Source organism: Protopterus annectens, chromosome 12.part0, assembly GCF_019279795.1.
Source record: "Protopterus annectens isolate FY-2018-M chromosome 12.part0, PAN1.0, whole genome shotgun sequence".
Taxonomy (NCBI): Eukaryota; Metazoa; Chordata; order Ceratodontiformes; family Protopteridae; genus Protopterus; species Protopterus annectens.
The window spans coordinates 1,570,938,101-1,570,956,635 of NC_056746.1; the positions used below are offsets into that span (position 1 = coordinate 1,570,938,101).

General features: G+C 41.2%; 1 protein-coding gene across 1 annotated transcript in view; it reads right to left on the reverse strand.

Annotated features, from left to right (window-relative positions):
* The window catches only part of TEKT3 (tektin 3), a 988,003-nt gene that overhangs the window by 178,884 nt on the left and 790,584 nt on the right, over positions 1-18,535 (reverse strand). The window lies entirely within an intron of this gene.

An 18,535-nucleotide genomic window follows, 5' to 3' on the forward strand; every position in this document is an offset into this window, starting at 1 on the left:
AGCAGTGTGCCTCAGGGCTCTGTCCTGGGGCCCATCCTGTTTGGCATATACTTCTCAGAAGTACAGGCAAGCATGGAAGGGCTGTGGCTGACTAAGTTTATGGACGACTGCAAACTGAGTGCTATAATAGAGTCTCCGGCTGACATGGAGATCCTCCAGAAGGGCCTAAATGAGACTGATGCATGGTGTCAAAGCCATGGTCTCAAGCTAAATGCAAAAAAATGCGTAGTAATCCCCTTTGGAAAAAACTGAGTACCTGCAAACTACAACATAGGAGGTAATCCCCTGAAATCTGAAGAAGAAATAAGGGATCTAGGGACCCAAGCAGATAGTCAGCTTTCCTTTGATATCCATGTTGCCAAAGTGGTTAGAAAATCCTTCTATGTGACCCATCTGATCACGAAAGGGTTCACATCAAGATCTAAGGATGTAATGGTGCCCCTCTACTCTTCCCTCATCAGACCCATTATTGAGTACAATGCACCAATTGGAATGTACCTGGCTAGACACCTCCAGCAGCTGGAGAGACCACAGAGGTACCTAACCAAGAGGATTACTGGCCTCAAACAGTTGCCCTATGCAGCATGATTGAAAAAGCTAAAACTGTTCTCTGTTGCATACCGTCTTCTCAGAGGCGATCTCTTTCTAACGTACAGAGCCATGTCCAACCCAGAATTGTTGAACATGCTCCATCTTAGCAAAACCAAATCTACTCAAGCTACACACTCGAGGGATATAAACCTCAACACAACAATGAATAGAACATGCTAGATGGATAGGTTTAATTCGCAGAGACTTCCCTTACTATGGAACAGGGTCCCGATCTACATAAGACAGAGCCCCTCACTATCACTCTTCAAGAGGAACCTTGATGAGTGGATGGGTAACAGAAAGTTCACACCGGGGATCACACCAACAGCACTACTAGATAGGGGCCAAGGGTACTAGCTGCTAGTACAGGGTCTACGGAACTACTAAAGGGGAGGTGAATACCGCACAATGTGGCTGGGCTAATATATACCTTCGGACAGATAGCCCAGTACCAACCTATGAACCTATGAACCTATGACAATGTAGGCGCTGATCCCCTCCCCCAGATCTGATGGGGACATCCCGGATTGAGATTCGCTAAGATCCAATGACAATGGAACTGAGGAGGTCAAGGCAATGGTTGGAGTGGAGGAAGGCAGGCTCCGTATATTCGATCCTGGATCCTTTGATCGGCTATGACCCTGTGACTCCAAAGCTGAAGGACAGATTAGAGAAGGACACTGAACTTGAAGGGTTTCTCACAGAACCTGCAGGGGATGGAGCTGAGAAGACCCCCAGCTGGTTCTTAGTCTTGAGGGTCTTCCTGGTCATCCTGTCCACATTGGCCTCTGAAAGATTCCTGGAAGACCTGGAGGAAACCATGGAGGGGGGTCTGGAGTGCCTGAAGAGTCTTCTGTAGATCAGGGAGTGCAGCTGACTTGAACCCCAGCACTGGTGTAGGGCTCCTCACTGTCAGATCCATTGGCTTAGGATCTGAAGAGGAGGGTGTGGCAGGATCTGGTGAGATGGTGATCAGCCAAGTTCATGTTTACTGTCATTGACAAGATTATCGGGGATAGGAGCCATCAGCAAGGATGGCAAAATATACTTAGCCACAAAGAAAAATACTGGATTATCCATCTTGGAGCCTTGTTTCCCCCTGGTCTCAATGACCATTTATGATAGATATATATCTATTTAGTTTTTGTCCTATAGGTACAATGCTATATTGGGCCCATTTGGATCATCCTTTACATAAAAAAAATATATATATATATATATATATATATATATATATATATATATATACTACAATACATATTAAACTGATTTTTTGTGTTATGTTTGTTGGCTAAATTGTGATTTTGTACTTGAATATACAGTTGTTATGTAACCTCATTGTATTTGGTCAAAGGTTGCATGGCAATAGTGAAGTATATTTGCACATATTAATATCAGCTTCTTTTAGCTAATTATGGACTTATATTGTCGATATTTATCTATTTCATAGACCTATACCTGTTTTGAATACTCGATAAATAATTTTGATTATGTGTCTGGAGCCTTTAATATTATTATTACCACTTCTGCTCATGATTAAGAACTATTTTATAATGGTTTTTATCCATCTTTTCCATCCTGATACTTGTTTATTCAGATAGGAAGGGGTTGGACCATACCATTGTTCACCATTGGCTGGTGTACCTATAAATATGTATGATGTTTCTTTTTCACCAAGATTATCTTTTTCACTGAAGAAGGCATTCAGCCGAAACTGGTTTGAATTTTTGATTAACTGTTGGGGCATTTGTATGTCCTATTATATTCATATAATATATTTACAATAAAGCGTTGGACTATCTATGCTGGCCGTTTGTGTTCTCTAGAGATGGTGATCATCACAGACCCACACAGATCCCAAGAGAGCTTCAGATCTGCCAGTGCCAAAGTAGGCCTGTGATCTGAAGACATCAGATCTGAGGACCTCCCAACCTTAGCAGGCGGCTCTGAGGACCCCCTTGAACACTTGTGATGGTGCTTCTTGGAATCAGAGGCTCCCGCATGGCTCTTAGAGGGGGGTTGAGCCTTTGGAGATAAAGCGGGCAAAAGCCCTTCAAAATCAACTTGTTTCTGCAGTCAGCTATAGTTCTAGGGTTAAAGCTTTCACAAATAGAGCAGACTGACTGCAGATTTTCTGCACCCAAACAGTAAATACATAGAGTGTGCATCAGAATGCACGAACTTACGTCCACATTCGGAGCACTATAAACCCAGAGAGTTTGTCAGCCATCACAAAAGTTAAACTTCCCACACTCTCACAAGGGAAACCCTGGAAGAAACCCAAAAAGCAGAAAACACTAAAAGAAAATATTTTTTTTTGAATGAAAGAGAAAGTAGAAGGGGAAGCTTAAAGGAGAAAAACAACTACCCACAGCATGTGAAAAACTTTAGATAAAGAAAGAGATGGAAAGGCAAGAGAGAAAAACCCATGCACACTGTAAAAAGGGTAATGAAGGAATTTAAGACAAGGAAATAAAGAAACAAGAACACTTATCTGTGAAGAAGATACCCAGAAAACTAGTGAAATGCTCGACACACAGGCAACCACGTCTGGTTCCACTGAGGGCAAATGAGATCTGTGAAGGTTGGTTAGAGTTCAGGGCATTGTGGGTAGTGAGAGGAGCTCAAGACTTGGATCCTAGTCTGAAGAAAAGTGGTTGAGTTGGACCCGAGGATGGATACGTAACCCATTCATGAGGAGGAATGTAAGAGAAAACATCAGATTGTATTGTTGTACAAATTTGTAAAGCAGATGCACCTGTTTTTGTACAACCTACTGTTTTATTATCATACAGGGTGTTGCCACCCCTTTAAGGAAAATACCTGGAAAGGGCCTATGAATGGCTCAAGAGGAAAATTTCCACCTGTTTAAATAGTTGGCTGAAAATGCCAAATCAAAAGTCACTGAAAAAAGTTTCAGAGGAGTTTGGAGACACATGAGTAAATGGAAGACAAACTCTAAGAAGGAGCAACCCCAAGAAGTTGGAATGCTAGTGAAACTCTTGAAAATTAACTTTGTATTTTTCCTGGAAGAACAGAGTTCTCTGGTATACATTTGAGCAAGTGAGAGACTGTTTCCTTTACGCAGTGTAAAAGTCAGCTCCAGAAATCTTTTATAAGCTTGTCAAATCCACAATAGTACTACTGTTCCTTGGGTGAAGTTGGTCTTAAATTTTATTTTAACAACAGATGTGTTATATGCAAAAAATGAACGTCACCTATTTACTTTATGAAACAAGAATCATCACATCATTAAATTAATTCTTCTAAAGGAATACTGTATCCTGCAGCTTATTATTTAGTAAGTTAAACATGATGAAAATTAAGTTTTTACATGTTGTACACCGAAATTTATTATGAGAATGCAGGATAAGGAACAGAAAGCATTAAAAGTGTCCAGATGATGAAACACACATAGGTAAGAGGTAAAACTGCATTTACAGAGGCAGTGGATTTGTAGAAGTTATGCAATCATTTATCACCATCATCATCATCATTATTGTTGTCGTCGTCATCATCATCATCAGTATAGGAAAGAGACATGCCACTAAAATTCTGTACTTATCATTACCATAATATTCATTCAGGCAATTTTTGAAGGGTTTAATATTCTTAGAGGTTTTGACTTTGTTTGGAAGTTGACTCCAGGGCTCAATAATTCTATAAGAAACCTAGCTGGTTGTGGTTGCATTACTTTTGAAATTTCTTAAGAGTCTGACTTCTTCAATAGGTTCCTACATTGTTGGTAAGCAGTTGATCAATAAGACATTTTGTAGACTAGCCAGTACATTTCCAATTTCCAGTTACCCCTATATATAAGGGATTATGAGACCACATTTACACATCACCATCTATTCATCTTGGTTGTGTCTGAAGACTGTTATGGAGCTGTTTTTCTTAATATGAAGATGGACCTTGTTCCAAAGAAGTTAGATTCTTTGCCATAAGTATAAATCCTGTCAGTAGGTTCTATGTATGTTGTGGTGAAGGTTAAGGTCTTATATATGGGTGTTTGTTGTACTGTAGGTTTTGTGCATATGATGGTGGTTACATATGGCCGGGTTATTTTTAGGTTTTGCAGGCTAGGCAGAGGTCAACCTATAGCAGACAGTAGGAGACTGAGGACAGAGACAGAGGTCAAAGGCTTTCAGTGTAGGTAATGGACCTCAGACTGTGAATTTCTTTGATGAGGAAATGTTGGAGGTTTTTAGAGGTGAGTCACTTGTCTTCTACATCCCAAAGGAACATTATATTCCAATATGGGTGCAGGTGGGAAGAGTAGATAAAGATGATAACCTCAATTAACCTGCAAGTTATACCGTTGCAATCATTTGGGTTAGGTAGAAGGATTCTCTGAACACAGCTGATACATGGTAGTCAAAGGAGAACGCATTATCTATGAAAGTTCACAAGTCCTTACTAACTGTATTCCTTTGGAAAGGAGTGTTTTTTTTATATGGGAGATGTGCTGATGCTCATGTTTTTAAATGGCATAGATGCCTTATACCATTTAGTTTTAATTCCACTAGCCATTTGTTTGCATGGGTTAGAGAGTGGATGATAGCTTCATGTTTGCAATCATCCACAAACGTGGTTAGCCATAGCTCCTTGATGTCTACTTTGACTTTGGAGGAGAAATACAAGACAGAAGCAGTCGAAGTACCAAGACAAGGAGAACTCCCTTAGTGGTAAGTCTTTTAGAGGAAGCATTCCCCTAAATCTTAATTTGATGAGTTCTGCGTATAACCAGTTTGGCTAATCTGTCTATGATGCCCAAATGTGGAATAGGATCAAAAGCCTTGGCCAGTTTTAGGTCCATTGTATATACAAATTTTCCCTCATCTATGGCAACATTAACTTTTTCAGAAAAGTAATATTGGCTTAAGTTGTCAATAACTGCCATTCAGGAGCCCAGATTAACAAGGTAAAAAGTACTATAAGCTGCCAATGTCATTGTTTATGAGCCCTGTGCTGTTCTCTGTTTCTTGGATTAAACTAGTTGAAAGAGAATAAACAGAGTTTGAAGAGTGACAGCAAGACCTCTGACAAACTGTCTTGTGCAACAGGACTAGTGTTTCTGTTACAAAGAGAATGTCTATGACTGATTTTAGAGGTAATCACTAAGGTTGTGTGGACCTATTGGCAAGTGGAGCGAAGCTTGGAAGGGGTGGTGGGGGAGAGGTTTGAGCTAAATTTATTTTCTAATATCTTTGCTATGTCCCAAGATCAGAATAGGCTTTATTATTATGTAGCAACATGGTGCAAATCATGTTGTACTCCCCAAGGTTCCTAAAACATATGGTTTGTCCTTGATAGGGAAGGTGATTTTTGCATCAAATTTAGACCTGGATGATTACATTTTGATTCAAGGTTCTCTGACTTTTTGTGTTTTTTTTGTTTTTTTTATGGAGGTATAGTTTTCAGTTTATTCCTGTTAGTAAGCAGTTTTGTTCACACACACACACACACACACACACACACACACACACATATATATATATATATATATATATATATATATATATACATATATAATATATATATATATATATATATATAGATATATATATATATATGTATATATATATATATATACATATATAATATATATATATATATATATATATATATATATATACACACACACACACACACACACACACACACACACACACACACACACACACACACACACACACACACACACACACACACCAAGATTCAGCAAACCTGAACTGTTAAACAAAAGTGGCTCCACATATGCTTTGAAAACCATTATTAGGTCTTCTTGCAGTCTTCTGTAAGACAAAGAGTATAAAACAAATATTTTAACTTACTACTTATTAACCAGACAGGTGGGGTAGTCTTTTCAGCCATGACCTGACCTCCAAAGGAAACAGCAGTGTAATAATATATAAACCAGTGTTAGGCATTTAGCAGAATAATAACATTCAACAATGTAGAACAATATAGAGTAACAGTCATAATAAATGAAAAATGTAATAGGCTAGCAATAAGTATGCACTGCTATGATTTTCAGTGTTAGTACTAAGCAGTGCATATGTTATAAATTTTTATAACAGAGTAGAACAATTTAGAATAATATTAATAACTTATGAAGAGTGTTAATAGGTTAATAATAAATATGTACAGCTATTGTTGACAGTCTTAGTAGTAAACAATACATGTATAAAAAGAAGTTATGTTCTTACCATAACATTCCATGTGAATTGTTCATCTCGCCTTTGTTCTTACACACGGGTTCAGAGCCGATCCTTGGCTCCGAGTCGGCCACATCACCAGCTTCGCATCTTCGAGAAAGCTCGAGGCACAGTGCTATCCCATGATCCTCCGGTGTCAACCCTCAGATCTAGTTTGCTAACACTCAAAGAACCCTACTAGTTACTGCGCCCTAGCACACAGAAATGCAACTACACTGTCTAATACTATATCATAAAGTAGAGGAGAAAAGATGCCATACCTGAAGTACAGTAGGAAGATCAAGAACACCCACATATAGAGAAGAGCGAACTCAGCTCAAGACATGCCCGTTCTCCTAGACCACAGGACGGAGGATGGTGGGGAGGAATGTAAGAACAAAGGCGAGATGAACAATTCACATGGAACGTTATGGTAAGAACATAACTTCTTTATGTGAAATTGTTCGATCTCGCCGTTTATTCTTACACAAGGGTAGCGTCCCTAGCGCCTTTATCCTGGGTGACTCAAGGGAGAACATTCCTGAGAACAGTGGAACCAAACGTCTGGAGTTTTTATCTAATTTGTAGTGGGTAATAAAGGTATGTGGTTTCGCCCAGGTTGCTGCCGCACAAATGGTATGTAATGGTAAGCAAGCGGCATGGGCCAAGGAAGTAGCAACTGCCCTCGTAGAATGAGCTCTAGGATTAAAGGGGAGCTGTTGTTTTGATTCTGCATATACGAAATTTATACAATCTGATAGCCATTTGGATAAAGTAACTTTCGCTATTGCTTGTCCCTTTTTTTGGTCAGCATAAGATACAAATAGTTGGTCTGATTTTCTGTATTCCTTAGTCCTGTCTAAGTAAAATCTGAGCTGCCTGTGGACATCCAACTTGTGCAGCATGTATTCCAGCTTATTAGAGTGATTTTTAAAGAAGGTGGGCAGCTCAATAGATTGATTAATGTTTTGAACTGAACAAATCTTTGGAAGGAAGGATGGATTGGTGTGCAATGTTACTCTGTCTGGGTGAAAAATCATGTATGGGGGGCCGGACAGACAAAGCCTGCAACTCTGAAACTCTCCAAGCGGAAGTGATGGCAACCAGAAAGAGCGCTTTCCATGATAAAAATTTGAGAAGAGTTGTGGTGGCTGGTTCAAATGGGTGCAGCATGAGCCGTGATAACATCAGGTTAAGATTCCACGGGGTGAATGGATCACGAAAAGGAGGACGTAGGTGAAAGGTACCTTTCATAAAGGCTTTGCAAAGTCTGTGGGACATGAGAGAATTAACTCCTAGACCAACATGAAAATTGGATATAGCCACCAGTTGTACCCTTATTGTGGAAGTGGAAGCTCCTTCTTGAAAGAGTGTGGAAATAAACTCTAATATCTTGTGTACTGGAGCCCCTGATGGATCTATACCCTGTTGTGAGGCCCAGTACACAAAACGCTTCCATTTGCTATTGTATAACTTCCTCATGGATGGCTTATGGGAAGATACAATGATCTGCTGAACTGCAGGGGGCAGTAAGTTTGACCTGGCTAAGACAGGAAGCGGAGCAACCAAGCTGTCAGTTTGAGGGACTTGAGAGATGTGTGGGGAACTTCCGACGAGTGCGTCAACAGGTCTGGCACTGGGTCCAGAATCCACAGTTCATCCACCTGATGAGTTTGAAGAAAGGGAAACCAGATTTGTCGAGGCCAGAATGGGGCTATCAGAATTATGGTCCTTTCCAGATGTTTGGCTTTCTGCAAGAACTTGGGGATTAACGGGATAGGAGGAAAAGCATAAAGGAGACCCGGGGGCCAATCATGTACCAGTGTGTCCCTGGGTGTGCCCCCCCGGAGGGAGTAGTAGGGCAAAGTAACTTCTGCATTTGGCATTCAATGGGGATGCAAATAGGTTGCAGCAAGGCTGGCCCCATCTGCGGAAAATCATTTCCGCTACTTAAGGTTTGAGGGACCACTCGTGGGGCAACAGGATGGCTCTGCTCAACCTGTCCGCAATCACGTTGGATGTCCCTGGGATGTGCATCGCTATTAGAAAGCGTCCGGTGGACGCAGCCCATTGCCAAATCCTGAGGGCCTCTCTGCACAATGGATAGGACCTGGTTCCCCCTTGTTTGTTTATGTACCAGACTACTGACATGTTGTGTGTCTGAACTGTCACTGTTCCCAGAGGCAAGGACTTGTGAAAGTGCTGCAACGCTAGAAACACTGCCCTCGGCTCTAGGACACTGATGTGCAGATTGTATTCCAAGTTGGACCATTGACCTTGGAATGTTCTTCCCTGAAAAAGCCCCCCCCCACCTTATCAGGGAAGCGTCCATGGTCACAGTTGCTGTAGGACTGGGTAATACGAACGGCTGGCCTGTTATTAGATCCTGACTGTGCATCCACCAAAGGAGGTCTCATTTGCAAGAGTCTGTGATTAGGATCTGGTGAGACAGTGGGAGCTGTCGGTACGACCACTGGGCGAAGAGCATCCACTGAAGAATCTTCATATGCATTCTGCCTAGGGGGACTACAATAAGAGCGGCTGCCATCATTCCTAGGACTCGTAAGATTTGTCATGCAGGGACTTTCCTGCTCTGAAGAAGGATAGTAATTTGAGTTCTGAGGGCTGATACCCTTAATGGGGGGAGATTGACTCGAGCCAGGGAAGTGTTCAAATCTGCCCCTATAAATGAGATACGCTGTGAGGGTGATAGTGCAGACTTTCCAAAATTGATTGTTATGCCTAGAGAGGAGCAAAGGTTGATGGTGTAATCCCTGGCTTGCACAAGGCGATACTCGGTGGTGGCGGAGAGGAGCCAGTCATCTAGGTAAGGAAACACCCGGAATCCCATCTGTCTCAAGTGAGACGCTACTACTGCCATGCATTTGGTGAACACCCTGGGGGCTGTGGTGTGGCCAAAGGGCAGAGCACGAAGCTGGTAGTGACTGGCTCCCAGCCGGAAGCGCAGATGATCTCTGGACGCTCTGGCCATGTTGATATGGTAGTACACATCCTTGAGATCTATAGAGCACATCCAGTCACCCTCCTGTAGGAAAGGCAGTATCGACTGAAGTGTGACCATCCAGAACTTTGCCTTCTCCACGAAGGTGTTGAGTTTGCTGAGATCCAAAATCGGTCTCCAGTCCCCTGTTTTCTTTGAAACTAAAAAGAACATTGAGTAAGTTCCGGATCCTATTTGGTCCGCCGGGACTGGTTGGATGACTCTGTTTTCGAGCAGCCTTTTTATCTCTATGACTGCCTGGTCTCGCAGACTGGGTGGAACATCTGGGAGCTTTTTGGGGGCAGGTGGGGTTTTTATAAAGGGAATATTGTAGCCTCTGGTAACTATGCTTTTTACCCAGGAATCTGATGTGAGATTTAGCCAGGCCTCCGGGTATAAAGCTAAGCAACCCCCGACTGCCTCCAGAGAAGGAAAGCCAGGCCTGCACTCATGAGTGCTGGAAGGGCGAGAAAGTCTCTCTGTTGCCCTGATTTTGCAGACCCCCTCTGCCGCCTGGGCGGCATCTTCCATTTCTTGCCCCTCCTCTGCCTCTGGAGGGGGCATCACTCTGAGTGGGCTGAAAGGATCCCTGAGTCTTTCGGAACCACATTTTCCGCCTCTATTCCCTTTGGGGTATGGTCTAGATGGGGTGGAAAAATGGACCCCTACGACAGACAGGGTCTTCCCTTCTTGCTCACACCTAATGAGGGTCTCCCTTACTTTGGGGCCAAACAAGGAAGCACCATTAAAGGGGGCTTTTGTAAAGGAAGACTTGAAAGATTCCGCAAAGGAGCATAGGCGCAACCAGGATTGCCTCCTCAGAGCAATCACTGAAGCTGCTGCTCTACTCGATCGTTCGGCTGCATATGAAATAAGCCTCATGGACGAGTTCACTATGGAGTTGAGGGTATTAAGCTGTGCTGTCACTTTATCGGCGACAGCAGCATCTGTGTTACCCTGGAGAGTATCTCCGAGTTCCTTAAGGAGATCTCTCTGTAGACACGTGAAATGCGTAAGGTAGTTGAGCGATCTCATGGAGAAAGTCGCAGAACTAAATACGTGCTTCCCATACCTGTCCATCATCCTATAATCCTTATTAGGAGGATGGACAGAGGAAGATGATTCGGACATTTCCTTTTTAGTGGCTGCTGCCACCACCATAGTATCCATGGGAACTCCTTTAGTGAGGTAACTCTTGTCTTGAGGGGCCGTGATGTATTTGTTAGGTCTACGGGGGACCAGTTCCACTGTATCAGGTGATTCCCAAGCTCTACGGGCTATGAGATCCATTAGCTCATCAAATGGTGGGGTCACCCAGGAGGTAGAAGGTTGAGCCCCAAATGCCTTCAGCAGTACCGATTCATCTGCAGAAGGGGTAAGGGATTGCCAATCTCCCCTCTGTTTCAAAATTTCTAAAATGTCAGCAAAAGAGACATCTTCAGAGGGGGACCGTGCGGACCCTTCTGCTTCTTCCAAATCAGTATCCGATGTTAGAGATTCCTGTGGGGAATCTATGTGCCTCCTCTTGCACAATCTTTTCCTCAGTACATCCTCAGAGGGGGCTTCTGGGGATGCCTCCGAGGAAGTAGGGAAGCCCTCTGGGGCTTGCTGAGGCATTGGGTCTCGACGCTTAGCAGGGACCGAAGGTACAGAAGCAAAACATGGACCCTTTGGGGAAGGAGAAGAATATGTCGATGATGTAAGTGTCTGTTCAGACAAGACCTTCCTCATGATGTCGAAGGCCCCGGTCCGAGGACGCCATCGGTTCCGAAGAAGCCAATAGCTTCCCCGGAACTGGAGCCACAGGCTCCGACCCTGAGGACGGAACTAAACTGATTTGAGCCGAGGCTCTGAGGGGAGGAGTCGGAACCGAAAGTTCGGTTTGACTGTCCCCCATGGAACCAAGGAAAGACCGTCAGCTCTGAGACCCCCCAGCTGGCTCCAAGGGTGTCGAGGTTAAAGGTGTCGATAGCACTGCTGGAGGCTTCAGCACCGAGGGCTCTACACTCATCGGCACTTCGATTCTTGGCTCCATCGACTCGAGAGGTCTTGGAGGAGGATTGGTCGAAGGGGTGGGAAGGGTCTCGAGTTTCGATACCAACTGGGATGAAACTTCGATGAGTTTGGACAGAGCCGAGTTCTCCATTAGCTTCTGTACCACTCGGTCGACGTCGGAATCGGAAAGCGGCCTCGAAGAACGGGTTGAAGGGGCCGAAGCCGTCACCGAGCGAAGGATTGAAGGCGGTGGTAACTCCGATACTGGCTCCAACACGGTAGTCTTGATCAGAGACAAGGACTCGACGCCCGACCCCAAGGTCTTTGGAGCTGGCGTCCGAATCTGGAAAGAGGTGCTCGGAGTTGAGGACTTAGGCTCCGACACTCTTGAAGACTTCGACCCCCTCGAAGACTTGGACACTTGTTTGGTCTTGTCCAGGGCCTCTTGAAATTCGGGTTTAAGCAACCCTCTGTCAACCAACTTCCTGCATCTTTCCAGCATGACCCTCCCACTGAAGGAATGACATATGGAGCAGTCTTCCTGTAAGTGGAGAGGGCCAAGACAGTAGACGCAGGAGGAATGGTTATCAGTAATGGACATCTTTTGTCCACACTGACAGCTCTTGAAGCCTGATTTGGCTTTCTCAGACATTTTAACTCTATGGTTATGAAATAATATATAGCAAAAAACACAGCACACTGATATATAGGAACACACACTATATATATATATATATATATATATATATATATATATATATATATATATATATAATAATAGACAAACAGTTTAACACTATCTAACTATGTAATATAAAGGTATATGGGAAAAAAGTTAAGGCAAAAAACTACAATAATATATAAAAATGACTGTCAATCCTGACAGAAAAATCCAAGGCCTTAACTGAAGTAAATACTAACTGTTTTAAACTATTTTTATCTAAGAGAAAAAACACACTCTATTAACTAAGACTCTCTACACTACTATATACTACTTATAAAACTACTTTAAGCACTAATTCTAAACTACAACTTTGAAAAAAGTGAAATATAATGAAAATATACTGGCCCGAGCCTCTCAGTATGCGATATGCTGCTAGCGGCAAACTAGATCTGAGGGTTGACACCGGAGCATCATGGGATAGCACTGTGCCTCGAGCTTTCTCGAAGATGCGAAGCTGGTGATGTGGCTGACTCGGAGCCGAGGATCGGCTCCGAACCCGTGTGTAAGAACAAACGGCGAGATCGAGCAATTTCACATTAAGTATTTACAACAGAGTTAACAATAAGCATGTACAAGTAGTTTCATCATTTTTAAATTTACTAAATCAAAGTATGTGGCCCAAGTTTTTCAAGTCCCAATTCCTAAGCTCAAAAATGTGGTTAAAGCTGAGATGTTCCTCTGTTAACATGTCTAGGCTTATGAAGACTTACAGCCTCAAAGTTGTTGCTCTCTGATGCTGTAATTCTATTAAGTTTATGTTTACCATATCTCACGACTTTTGACTTTTTTAAAATATTTTTTAACATGTTATTCTAATCTGCCTCAGTGTTATCTTGAAGATGTTCTCTCTAAAGCATTCAACATCCTGTCCTTACACTGGTTATACTAGATGACTGCTATTTATTTAACATTTGTTAACTGGGAAAGTCCGACTTGGAACAAAGCCAATTTCAGCAGAGGCCTGGGTAGAAACGCTCCAGACGCATGTCTTTGTTATCTTTTGGAGGACTTATTACAGAGTCTGGAAACTGAGTTGCCATGAAATTCGTGATGTAGTCTGTCTATGCAGGATACAACCCATACAGCTAAGGCAACTGCAGCAGTGATCAATATGATGACCATATTTATTTTTAATCCAGTTTAAAATGGTTGTCCATATATCTGGATATTTCTCCAATGAAAATATCACCAGGAGAAGTAAAAGAAAATGACTCAGCATACCATAAATGGATTCCATGGCCAATAAGAGAAATAATTTGGGTTAAATACAACATCTGCATGAAGTTGAGAAAGGAGATGGAGTCCTTTCTCAATATACAGATGTGCCAGACAGATATAGAGCGTTTAAGAGAAGTGCCATAATGATGTCCCATGCTTTAAAAAGACAAAATATTACCTAGTAAATCTGGCATAGACATTTTCAGGTAGAAGAGCAGAAATCAGAATTATTACCTAGAGGAGCCGCTTAACCATTGTATACAGCTCAGAGAGAGAGAGAGAGAGAGAGAGCAGTTTTTTTTGGCTTTTTAATTGGTTTACTCTCCTAGCGCTTCTCCTACAAGCTCATTTGAGCTGTGCTCAGTGCAACACTGATGTAGGTCTCACTTAATAATGTGCAGTGTGTGCAAGGGCTTTTAACATAGGATGTCTTGCATGAATCACAGAATTTAATAGTTTGAATCTGTAGCCTCATTCAAAACAGTGCTGAATGCAAAAAAGACAGATCTGCAGGAGAAATTACAGTAATCTCCCACAAAGCCCAAGATAACTAAGCACCATTTTTGAGAAGATAAGATGGCTCTGCAGCAGCAACTATAGCAATCTCCCCTCTACTTCAAGAAAAATAAGCCTTTATAAGTATTTTCCTCAGACTCTTATCCCGACAGGCTCCACCACACCTCATTCTCTGTATTGAGCCAAACTACTTTCCCTCCTAAAATATCCCTTCCTCAGCACCCCACCGAATCCAGCAAAATAGGAACTGTGGAAAAGCACTCTCCTGCAATTTCTGCAGACAGCCTGTTTGAGATGTGTATCTTGAGACAATGTAAGAACAGTTTCATGCTGTATGATGATTACCTACCACTTAAGCAGCACAGCACAGCACAGAGTGACAGAAATGTATTTATTTGATGTTACTGTAGACTAAAGGTTCACACCGTGTCATCACTGTTGTAAGGATTGTCAGCAGCACACCTTTCCACAAGTGACATAAAATACAATCCATCATATGCCAAGGTTCTAAAGCTTAACCTGCCATACTTCAAAGACCTCCAAACTTTGACGAGGACATTATGCACCCTCAGCAATATTCTATGCCTGCAATATGGACAAAGCCTGCCACCTGACATTGTAACCAAGTAGTACTGTCTCAAGTATTATGCCAATAAGGCAAGCATCCAAACAACATAATATTTTAGTTATAGGTGACACCATAGTGAAACATACAGATGAACCACTGACTAGGCTAAGTAAGGAAAACGTGATGGTCAGTTCCTTGTCTGGGTTCAGGATTTGTCAGATCACCCAGGCATGCAAATCCTTAAACAATAAGTACCGCTATGACTCTATAATAGTATATGTGGGTGTTAATGACTTGAAACACACCTCCCTGGACTATATGACGAGAGACATGACAGACTAACTATGTGATCCAGGTAGGTATCAGTCAAGGATTGAGCAGTACTCTACTTTCTCTAAGGATGGTACTATAATATGGGCAAAAGATAATTGACTGCAATAATTGGCTTAACTTTCAGTATCATTCAAGGAGGGTAAAATATCTGTCAGCCTAGAAGGACATGGTCAACAGACCATGTTGTTTTGCCAGGGATGGTATGTGTTTGTCCCTTCTAGGCTTTTGTATATTATCTAAAACAGTATCCACCCCCTACTGTGCCTTTTTAGGCAATGCCAACCACATCAAACTACCTACATAACAAAACAAACTAAGGAAAATGTAACAATACTACTGATCAATGCTAATAGACTAAACAAAAAAGTCCACTCTCTGCAAGCCCTTGTCCTCCTAGAGGGCAGAGACATATGCGTAGTGACTGAGACATGGTTTAAATTGGCAGAGAGCAATCTGGTGGTGAAAGGTTACAATGCCAATAGACAGTAAGGGAAGAAAGGTGGAGGCAATTCAATTCTCATTCAGAATGGGCTCAGATTAAAGCTGGCAAAGCAGAACAAAGCCTGTGAGATACTTCATGTCCAACTTAACATCAACAAAACCCCTTATCATAGCGTAGTGAGCCACATAAGGCCCTCTATGACCCTGGAATGTCATAGCACATACCTAAATGAACTACAGTCACTTAGCATTAATCTAATCATATTCCTGGCTGACTTGTACCATCCAGCCTTAGACTGGGAAACATATACTCCCAGTAGTGTGCAAGCACAGAAATTCCTGGACTGCTTCAATACAAATTCTCTGGAACAACTAGTCAGCATACCCACCAGGAGGAACAACATTCTTGACCTTGTCCTCACTAATATGGGTAAATCATGATCACTCCCCAGTATAACATTCTCACTACTCAGGTCCAACTATAAAGCCATGGACATTTTACCCCACTACTGTAGGTCATTTTGAATATAGTTGCCAAACTAGGAATATAGCCCTACTTTACCCATTGGATTAGAAACTGGCTCACAGATAGGACACAAGAATTCAGGATAGGACTCGCCACCTCAACAGAAAAGATCTATCATGAGTGGTTTTCCACAGGTATCTGTTCTGCGTCCACTCTTATTTGGTTTCTACTCCTCAGAAGCCAAAGCAAATATTAAGGATCTACGGATGACCAGTCTGGGGATGACTGCAATCTGGGAGCAGTTGTTGAATCTCACAAGGAATCAACTATCATACAGGAGGGCTTGTCCCAAATAAATAACTGGTGTCAGTCATGGACTAAAACTAAATGCCAAAAACTGCATTACTGTATGATTTGGAACATCAACTAGCCCTGGAAACTGATAATACACCCTTAACACTAGACCCAATAGTCAAGGATTTGGGCATTTACATTAACAGAAATAAAGCTTTTGACCAATACATGCCCACTGTTGTGAGGAAGTCCTTCCATACCGCATAGCTTATAAATAAAGGGATAGCATATATGTCCAGAGAGGTCACTGTTTCATTTTACTAAGCTCTCATTAGGCCCATCAAAGAGTACAATACTTCCTTTACTATGTACCTGTCCAGGCAAATGCAACAACTGAAGGGTCCAGACAGGTTCCTTATTAAAAAAAAACAGAAGTCATGAAATACATGGCCCACACAGACCATCTCAAAGCCCTGTCGCTATACTCGGTCTCATGCAGACTAGTAAGAGGTGACCTATGCCTGACTTGTAAAGCATCCACAGACCCAGCACTAACAGACCTACTACATATCTGCAAGTTAAAGGTTTTAGAAATACCCAAATCAGATACCTCAATCTCTTCTGCAACATAAACAGAACGGTCTAAAGGGACATGTACAGGTTTCAGAACATACCACTACTACGGAACAAGCACCCCATATATGTAAAGCAAAGCACTTCCTTGACCCTATTTAAGTGTCATTTGGAACAGTGGATGGAAAATAGTAACTTTATCCCAGGACTGACATGGAATATTGGGAATTAATTTTAATGGCACTGTCTTATATTTGAAAGTTTTATCTTTGATATTTACTTAGTGATTACCATCCTTATTTAGTCATGTTATACAGCTCTGCAGCTTTCTATGATTGTATGTCACCACATAGACAACTCAAGCATTCGTTTTAATAATACTCATCTTAAAGCAGTTAAATATACCATTTTATTTTATTGTACATAATCATTTTATAGCCATTTATAAAGTTGTTTCTCTAATCAAAAGTATTTTACTGTATGCATAATGAATCAAATGGACAGATTTATCTACCAAAATTAGTATATTTAATTCACTAATTAACTTTTTGTCACAACTGACGTTTTTATATGGAATGGAATGTCTCATTAAAACCAATGTGGTGTGGAAAATGACACCTCTAGCAGTTAAACCACATCTTACATTTTCAGTGAATTGTCCTGTCTCCCACATAGGTGTTTCACACCATATACCTCAATCTCAGTTAAGAAAATTTGAATGCAAGTATGAATTATGAATAACGAGTAGCAAACAATGATTTATTTCACCACTGCAGGGCATCTTAGACTAATCTTCAGTTCAACTCTCTAGAAATATTTAAAATTATATAGAAGTTAATTCATGAAACTCTTGATATTTACCATGCCTGCCTGTCTTCAGATGTATTTCGAACAATAAAAGAGTTGCGTTATCAGAAATTAATCTGAGTATTCAAAATCTTCTTATACTTATTTATACTGCTATTTTTTAACAAAAACAGGCAGATACTCCTTAAATATCATTGGACATTGATAGCCAATAAAGAAAGGGTGACTTTTTTTGTAGCTGTACATCATTTGGCATGTTTGAATATTCTCAGACAATAATTAGCATTACTGACTGACATTCATTTATTTCACAGTTTGAAAAACCTTTAATTTAGCAATATCTTCAAATAAAATGTGTCACTTTGTCTTAATAAATGTATATTTTTGCAAATACTAAGCACAAAAATCAATTCAGCACATTACAATTTCAAGCAGTGTCCTAATTCCTTGACTAGTTATTGATCCCAGATATTGCTGCTTTAGGAATAGTCAACTGAAATCTAATAACCACATACAATATTTGTCTTGTCTCACATCTTAGATCTAAACCAATATAGTTTAACTTAGCAAATACCTGATTGATCACACTAGATTTACAGTAAGTTATTAAAATCAGTTCAAAATAAAATTAGATTGGTATAGGATTGGATTGTAAACTGTTAAATAAATCCATGTTAAAAAAAAAAACTCTTACTGATATATAAAACAGAGTGATTATGCATAATAAAAAAGTCAAGTAATAACAAATTAATATATTAAAGCATGTCTGGTTAAGTGATTCACTCAGAGTTACACTGCAGGCACACAG